Consider the following 9,794-nt stretch of genomic DNA (forward strand, 5'->3'; position numbering starts at 1 on the left):
TTAAACCTTGTTTGTTTGGCCCAAGTGTACCTATGAGTTTGACATCCCTGCTTTACAACGATCTGTCTTACATACCCAGCTCATTCCTAATTTATATTTTCGGTGTAAACGGCATGACTAATCATCTACAACTAAATATCCTTTTCCTTTATTTGTAGAGAGTAATTTTGTTGAAATGGCTATGGGTTCCATCACAGACTTTTTCGAGGCTATAAAACGACATACACACTTCATAAGGATAAAACATCCACTGAAAAACCTTTACTCTTAAAATATCGGTTTATCTCTACAGCAGGTGCAAAGCTCGAAAGTACATAATAGGTGACATGTGACTAATTAGGTAAACAATACAATAGGTCCAAAAATGTCCGCTCTAACCCACCCAGTTACCCTCACGTGTCCGCTGTAGCCACTATCCGCTCCAACCACGTCCGCTCTGACCACGTAACCTATCGAACTGCCCCATTTTTTTTTCGCAGTGTACATACAGATGCCACGAAAGAATCCATTTGGAATCCATTTTTCAATCCGTTTTTCAATAACGAGTCCTTTAGTCTGTCCTTCCGTACAGACACCTCGGAAGAAAGCAGTCAAAATGGATCCAGGAATGGTCAAAACGGATATTCCCGGTGAAATATGAAACCCGATGTTTATTGCGATAACAATATGTCTTTTACTTCGTATACAAAGAAAAAAATTAAGACACTTCGGAAGTACAAAGTTGAACAAATGAAAAGCACTTAAGGGAGCAAATATATTAAAAAGGAGGACAGAAAGTAATTTTCTCAAGAATTACAGACAGAAATTAACTCTCAAGGGATTTGAAATTATATTTACACGTTTATGCATATATGTTTAAAAAATATCTTCCAAATACGCTTTGAATTTTATTCTGAATATTATTTATATGAGGTATCTGAGAATAATACTTTTGCATTAGCAAAAATTGTGCTGCATCAAATAAATACAAAGAAAATCTCTTTGATCCGTTTAGAACACTCTCCTAAAATAATTATATCTCTCTACGTCTCATTACAACACCATCGTCTCAATTAAAATGTCGCCAAGCTTACGTTACCAGGCTTACTTCACCGCATTCTTTGTAAATGAGGAGGGAACCGAAACAAAAGAAAACAACTTTGTTCCGAGGAAGAGACCATAAGAGGAGGAGGACCATCCAGTCAATTAAGAGAGATAGATAGCGAAATCCAAGAAATAAAAGGCCTAAAAGGATTAAAACAAATTCCGCTTTTCCATCCGCTAAAAGGAGGAAGATGGAGAACTTCCTCCTGGTGGGGGAAAGGGGAGAAAACTTATTTAGAAACCATTAAAACGATTCTCGATGGAATTCACTTCTGAGAGAAGATGCGTTGAGGGATTTGGAGGGTTTTCCTTGCGACTCTTCTGTCAGTCTCGGAGGTATGACGCAACAAAACCACCGAGAGAAAATTCATTCTGGCTTCATTTTTTTTATTAAACTCTTCGATTGTTTATTCTTTTTGGCATTGTATTCCAGTAAAACTAGCACAAAATCAAGGAAAAATCCTTTTATGATGAAAGTTGTTGCGTCTATTTAACATTAACAGTTAATGATAACTTGTTCTGTGTAGTGTTGATAAAGAATACCTGACTTTGTACAGAAAGATGACGTTTTGGTAGTGTGAAAAAAATGTTATACAATTTTACAATAATTAAAAATTGAATGCTTAAATATGTAGCAAACAGAAAGAAATAAGAGAACATATTTTTAGTCATTGAGGTTTATTTTAAATAACGCATTACTTTTATGTTAATTCTTTCCTGTTATTTCTATTTCTTTCGTCAGCCTCGTCAGAATGCAAACTACGGAAAGTTCAAATAACAGGTGAATGGGTAATTTCGAAGGAGAGTTTTCGCAGCACACCAGTAAAGTAGTTTCTTTCGTGGGCTGAGCAACAATTGACTGAGCTATTTTGGTGGTGAGTGTTTTCGTGCATTTTTTAGCAGATTTCATTAGAGACTGCATTAGAGAAATAGATTTCATTAGAGAAAGTTCAATCTGTTCAATTTGTTCAATTCAGTTCAATATGAAATTCTTATAGATGTTCATATGGGTTATGAAAAACAAAATTATATAGATAGCTAAGATAAAAATATTTATTTATGTTCTAAAAATTTAAGAAGCAAAAAAATATTTTGTGTTAAGTAATAAAAATATTAATTGTTTTCTATAATCAATTACACAGCTTCTAACTAAACAAAAAATTAAAGAGGAAACTGAATTTTAAGGATACAAAACTTTAAATGCAATCGAGTAAACTCGTGCACTGCACATTAGTAAACCTTAAACTTACGATGATTATAAAAGAATTTTTAAAACATACATCAGTATTCTTCTGAAATTTAATTTTGCTCTTTAAATAAAATATTCTTTTTACCCTGTTTCATTAAGACAATTTTTTAATATTCTGAAAATATTTACTGAATCAAATTCGCATATTTTAATGCATTTTATAAGTTATAGATTCGCATATTTAAAGCATTTTATAAGTTATATTTTATAAGTTAATGCATTTAAAGTCTCCTTCAAATGTAGAGAATCACTTTAAAGCAGCCGCTAGAGAATTTAAAACACAAAAGCACAAATTTGGGTTCCAAGAATTGGAAAGACATTTCTGAAGGACTTCTGAAAAGATATCTTCCATTTCAAAGAGAAAACTGCAGCTCATCTAAACGTTATTATCCATTCTGAAAGATATCCGATGCAAACCCCCTTTACTCCCCATACCTCCCCAAACGATGTCACCATATCCTTTAGCAGTCACTGCTGTAAGATAAGACGAGAGGTATTGGAGGTTCATGAGAAGACGAAAGACTGCATTTTGATGCGAATGGGCGATCATTCTTAAATGTGAGGTCGAATCCTTAGCAATTAGGAACTGAGACGGAAAGGGGTAATCTGAGGGGGGTTCTCGAATGTTTCTCATTTGTCAGAGTATGTTCCCGCCCTTAACGGTGCGCGAAATGTGAAGGTGGGGGACGTCCATCTTTACTCACATTACACTTTTGAAGGGATTATATGATAGAGAAAATTACAATGTTTTGATGTTTGGAAGTATGGTAATTTTTATTGCAAGTATAGCCAATTTTCGTAAACAAATATTCATTTTAAAATTTTTTAAGATAATATTTTATGTATCTTTGTTATGTTTAGTTTACTAAAAATCACAGCTGTGTATAATGGTTAATTTTATCGCAGATAATAACCTTGGGCTGTAGTGGCTTATCCCAGTTGGCCCAGTGGTTTACTTTGTTCATGTCTATCTCAGTCTGGATCTTGACACAGCAAGAAACGGTGCTGTAGTCTTGCACTCATCTTTTCCCTACCAGCATTCACACGATAGGACTTAATGTGCAGAAGTATTTTATGCGCCTTTAGTTCTCATAGCATGTCTTCCACGAATGACCGTTCTGTCGGCTTTGGGGTTACCTTCTTCATACCATGAGAGCTATCATAACTTTTATAAAGTGAATTCCGTAAGTTATTAATTTTCACATACAGTTCGTCAGGAATCACAGACAATCCGTCAAATAACAGAAAAATCGTCAGGAATTGCAAATTAAAAAACGACATTTTGAAGCCGATAAGTTGCGCTTAAATGGCAGTGAAATTTAAGTTACCTTAGTCTTAATTTTAATGTACATGAAACTTGGTGCCTTTCAAAAGAAAGAATAGTGCTTCATCTTCGGTCACGAATCCGTATAATTAATTTTATGTACCATTGATTGATACCTTTCTTTAATTATAGCGTATCAATACGGTGAAATTTTATTTTAAACTACACTAGTTTTATCAGCATTTGTTTAGAAACCTGTTAAGCTATACAGTAAATTTTGTTTTATCAGATCACCTTATAATCGCCACTAAAAAATATCTCACCACTGGCTGCTGAACATTAGCGTGTTAACAATTAATTAACTACCGAGTGGTTAGTAGATAACACCTGAGTTCAATGCACACAAATGTCTGTACGTGTATTACCCCCATATGCGGTCAGGTCGTAAATTTACAATCCCTTTTTTCAGGGGGAGAGCTGACAAGGAGGGGACAATCTTGCCCCAGATCTTTTGAAAATGTGGGGGTTGTTTAAACATCTAACTTCTCTACATTCAGTTTTATACAGAGGAAAATACAAATTGAATTCTTCGAATGAATGCAATTTTGTACAATGAAAATGTATTACTTGACGGTAAACTGTAAGATAAATAACATCTTTTTTTAAAGCCATAGGTGTAGAAAGACAGATATTTGTTACACGAATGAATTTGTAGTAAATATTGAGTTTTTCATTTCGAATGCTATGTTCCATGTATGCGAAGTAATTGAGTATGTGAGATAATAGTCATAACCGAATGGCTTTCAACCTTTTCACGGCTAAGGACTGTTTCTCAATTACATTGTGGTCGCTGCTTTTTGGTTAATTTTCTAATGACATATAAACAATAATTGTTTTTATTTGAGACTTATGAATAAAATAACGCAAACTAGACTGCAGAAAATTCTTAAGAATGGCAGTGAGTAAGTTAAATAATACTGAAAAATACATTATTGATGCACTTTTTGGTTTTATATGTAGTAGTATTAACTACTACTATAATCCTTAAATGGAAGACTTAAATTATATATATCTATGTATAGGTATATATAAATGGAACCAAATATAGAACAAGGTATAAAATATCTTTATTATACAGTGTTCATTACCATACCTATATTTACGTAATATCAATATAAATAGTTAGTTAGGTTTCGTACATATATAATTTATTTTTATATTTTGTATTTTTTGTATTAGATTCAGGTATTGTATACGTATCTGAAGTTTAATTTTACTTGTTCTCTTTTTGGGTTACGACTTTGAGTGAGAAAGAATTGTTAGGGCCGTCATAGGCCTAACTGATTATATACAATCAGTTAGGATCCGACTTTTCCTTTCTTTTAATTATTATATATATTTAAATACTACTTGATAAGTATACGTAAAATATAGCAATTTTTTAAGCTACTTATTTATATATCTATTGTTTGGTCTTGTTTGTTTGATTATAGCAAAGCATTCGACGGTTATTTGCCTAAGGATAAGGGTGCCTCGTGGAGAACTTTCGAAGCAAAACTGACTCTTATGCACGTTACACGTAAGGAAAACCTCGAAAACGCCAATACAGCCATCCCCGTCGATCCGGATTCGAAGCCCGGATCGACCTGCCAGAGTTCAACGACTTTACAGCTCAGCCGCTAGTGAGCCACACACACACACACACACCCACACATATACATTAAATAGTATTTACATGTCGTTTATAAACTACAGTGGATGGACAAAAATATGGAAACACCTTGTGAAATGCATGTTTGAAAAGAAAGATTGATTTTAATGAAATATGTAGGTGGTGCTGGTGTTTTTGACTACTGACGCCACCTATACAACTTCGTAAATGTGCTAAACAGATCAATTGTTGTCGAAGTACTGTTATGTGAGGTTGTCATTGCATTATGTCAGAGTTAACAGACTTCGAACGTGGGCAAATTGTTGGAGCACGTATGGTAGGTGCTTCCGTAAGCAAGGTAGCCGAGGTGTTTAGTGTTTCAAGAGGTACTGTATCGAAGATTTATTCCGCATATTTGAAAAGCGGAAAAATATCATCTGCTAAATCACAGCGCGGACGAAAGTGTGTCCTGAGTGATCGTGACAGACGATCATTAAGGGCAATTGTGACGAAAAATAAGAAGACCACAGCTGCAAAAATTACTGCTGAAATGAATGTTGTGTTACCGAACCCTGTGAGTACCAAAACAATTAGAAGGGAGCTTCATAAACAGGGAATTGCTGGCCGTGCTGCAATTGAGAAGCCACTCATCAGTGATGCTAATGCCCGTAACAGAAAAAGGTGGTGTTTAAGTCATAAAGCCTGGACTATAGAGCAGTGGAAGCGAGTAATATGGTCTGATGAGTCTTCTTTCACATTGTTTCCCACTTCTGGCCGAGTTTACGTTTGGAGAACGCCATCTCAAGCCTATAATACAGACTGCTTGTTGCCAAGACTGAAACATGGCGGGGGTTTTGTTATGGTTTGGGCAGCCATATCGTGGTTCTCTGCTAGTCCCATGATAACTGTGTCAGGGTACATGACTGCCAAGACTTATGTGAACATTTTGGCCGATCAAGTTCATCCCATGGTACAAACTTTGTTCCCCGATGGTGATGGTGTCTTCCAAGACGACAAAGCCCCTGTTCACACAGCTCACATTGTCCAGGACTGGTTTTCTGAGCACGAGGATGAGTTGTCCCATCTTCCCTGGCCACCACAGTCACCAGACCTGAATATTATCGAACCTTTGTGGTCAACATTGGAACGGAAAGTGCGTTCTCGTTATCCACCGCCAACATCGTTATCTGAACTTGCCACCGATTTGCAGGAAGAATGGTATAATATTCCCTTGGCAAACATACAGGAACTGTATTTATCCATTCCGAGAAGACTGCAAGCTGTTTTGGATGCCAACGGGTTTCCTACACCATATTAAGCAAAGAAACATGTTTTTTTAAAGGTGTTTCCATATTTTTGTCCAACCCCTGTATAATTGAGTGCAATTTAATCATAAAGAGTTAGAAAATATTCTACGGAATTACTTCACTTCGTAGACTTTTTGTTAAGCTTCACCATATTTCTTAAAGAGAATCTCAATGCTAGTTCCATTTCCAAGCTGTTTATGTACCTTATTTTTCATGCTTTGAATTATATTCAGAAAATTATTTCACTTAATTATAGCTGAAAATGCAGTTTTTTTATTGAAGAATTTAAGGGTAAGAAGAGAGTTATGCCCTTTTCTAATTATTCTTGAAGCATTGAATTTTTTTTAAAAAAAGCGCACATTAATGCGGATCACGGAACTAAAGTGCTCGATACAAGACAGATTAATTAGCTACTAAATTTTGATTTTCATTGAGTAAAAATGAATTCATCTGCATTCTATAAGAATGTAAATATTCAAAAAAAATTTTTTTTCCTATTCTCGCAATCATAATATTTTTCTTAAATATTCAGCTAATTCATATTCAAATATTCCAATCCATTACAATTAGTAATAAATCGATACAGTAAATAAATAATTAAAATAAATTAAATGGAATTTTAATTGATTTTAATTACCATTTTCCCTCTGATAAACCCCTCTTAAAGTTTAATAGCAGTCGATCAGCTTTTGTTCGGGTTCATTTTTCTTTATGGTATACTTACGTTATATATGTATGTATTATGCATTGGTCATACTCGTCAATTGCAGCTTTTAAGTGGACTCATACACCTTAAAACCCGTAACAACTTCGAACATGTGACTGCTGCAAGAATTGGGATAACTTATTTATTTTAAAAGCAATTACTTCCAACTTTTTACAGCTAACTACATAATATACCTGCTTTCTGAAATAGTAATCAGAAAGTTTGTGTTGCCACAAATATTTTTATAATTTAATCCGCTTTGTGACAAAATATTTCAGCATGTTTCCACCTTGCGCGCACAGTTTAAAACATTCTGTTGCATAATTTAATATCATATTTAATATATAGCTTTTATAAGATTTGGAAACTACTGTGAACCTCAAATTCTAAAAATTTCATATTAAATTTTTATTTTATTTTGAGTTGAATTTATAAAATGTATTTTATTAAAAAAATCTGTAATGTTTTCGTCCATAAAAGTTTTCAATATTAAAATATTCATCAGATTTTTGGTTCAGTTAGAAAATAGTTCCCATATAAAAAATTCCATCAAATTTCAAGTATGTACCATTAGCCATTTTTAAAATATCATGCGCTCAAGGTGGAAACATGGCGAAATATTTTGTCACAAAGAGGATTAAATTACAAAAATATTTGTGGCAACACAAACTTTCTGGTTACTAATTTCCAAAGCAGCTATATTAGGTAGTCAGCTGTAAAAGTTTGGAAGTAATTGCTTTTAAAATAAATAAAATATCTCAATTCTTGCAACAGTCGCATATTCGAAGATCATAAGGGGTTTAAGGTGTATGAGCCCCCTTAATATCTTTTGGAAAAAAATCAATATGAGAATCCAGAAAATGATTCTTAGTGACGCTAAAACTATTATTACTAGGCACTGTCATGCCACAGTATTTAAAAAAAATCCCATTGTTTAAAGGTAGATTCTATGCTCATATCCTAGTCTAAAAGTAAAAGCTGCAAGTTAAAATTAAGGGGGGTGCTCTTAAAAAGCCTCAATTAGAAGTAGTTATATGAAATGTTAATCAATACTTATAATCTTACGGATTAAATACTTATTCCCTATTTGATCACGTGTATGGCAAACAGATATTCGTCATTCATAAAGAAAATAAAGGTGAATCAAAATGAGTTTTCAAGCCCTATTGCATACATTAGCAATACTTATTCTCGTAATAACAGATACGTATGTGTTATTCTCTTCGTAATTTTCAGTACATATATTTATATTTATAATTAAGAAATCTTTTGAAAGCAGCGTCAAACAGCTGTGAAAATTATATTTTAAAATTATTATTTAGAAATGCGCTTATAATGGTTTTTATATTTAAGAAAGACACTTCCCGTTTACTCAGGCTCGCTGTATTCAAGTCGATAGGACCAATTGAATGGAAAGATCGATTTGTTAATTCATTTCCAAGTTTCAAATCGGATGAATGGACTCGCGAATAAAATGGCACATTAAAATACGGTCACTGAACTACAGTGAGCTATGAAAATTTTAACAAAGGTTTCGTACTTTATCTTATGAAAACAAAATATCAAAATCTAATTAAATGTTTCACTTATTAGAAAAATAGAAAATATAAATATTTGTGAATAAAAAGAAATTATCTTTAAAAAAATAAAATTTAAATGAAAAAAAAATAAAAGAATTACAAAATATTGCAGAAATTACATAAAATAGCGAATAAACTTATTCGGCACAAGCTCGCTAAATGTAAAACAGATTGTACAGTCAGAAATCTCGCCTTGTCACACAAATGTACTGTTCATCGGGTTTAAAGGTTATTCAGACTAATGTGCGAAGTTCAGTGAGTAACTTGTATTTTCCTTTGAATGTATAAACTAGCCAAAAAACACTTTTTTAAAAAAAATATATCTCCCCTTAAGATCCCTGACACAGCCGTTTACTTTCCCCTTCCGTAATTAACGTCAGTCTCCTGCTCTTGACCGCATTTGCCAAGCCACCCTGTACGTATGCTTCTCGAAAAGGGGGTTTCTCGAAACCCCCCTTTTCGAGCCCAAGGGAGTTTCTCGAAAGTCAGTGAGAGTCTTTCTAAGGGAAGTTGGCTGAAAGCGTTCTTTCTTTCGCAAGGAGCTACTGAGTGCTGCATCATAGTAAATTAATTAGCGTCCCATTTTTAAGAATATTCAGCAATTCTTTTTGAAAAGGGCCCAATGATTTCTTAAATATTAAACAAAAAATAAAGAATAATAAGCACCATATCCATGCACTTTCGTGGCACGATGGTTAACATATTGATTAGGTAGGTAATTAGTAGTCAGCTTATTAATTTCATCGAGAGATTTTGCTTTGCTGTAATCATCTTCCAATAAAAATTGGTGTAACTTTTCAGGGAATGTTTTGCTCTTGCATATTTTTATTTTTTCCTTGTATCATATTTATTTTAATCGAAAAGTCTTATAAAATTAACCTGTATGTGTGTGTGAATAAAATGTGAGATAGGTCTATGTGAAATTTCTTTATTCAATCTTGACAAAAATATTAA

This window comes from Stegodyphus dumicola, chromosome 2 (genome assembly GCF_044657685.1).
Source record: "Stegodyphus dumicola isolate Sdum_Otavi_A_Nest chromosome 2, ASM4465768v1".
Lineage (NCBI taxonomy): Eukaryota > Metazoa > Arthropoda > Arachnida > Araneae > Eresidae > Stegodyphus > Stegodyphus dumicola.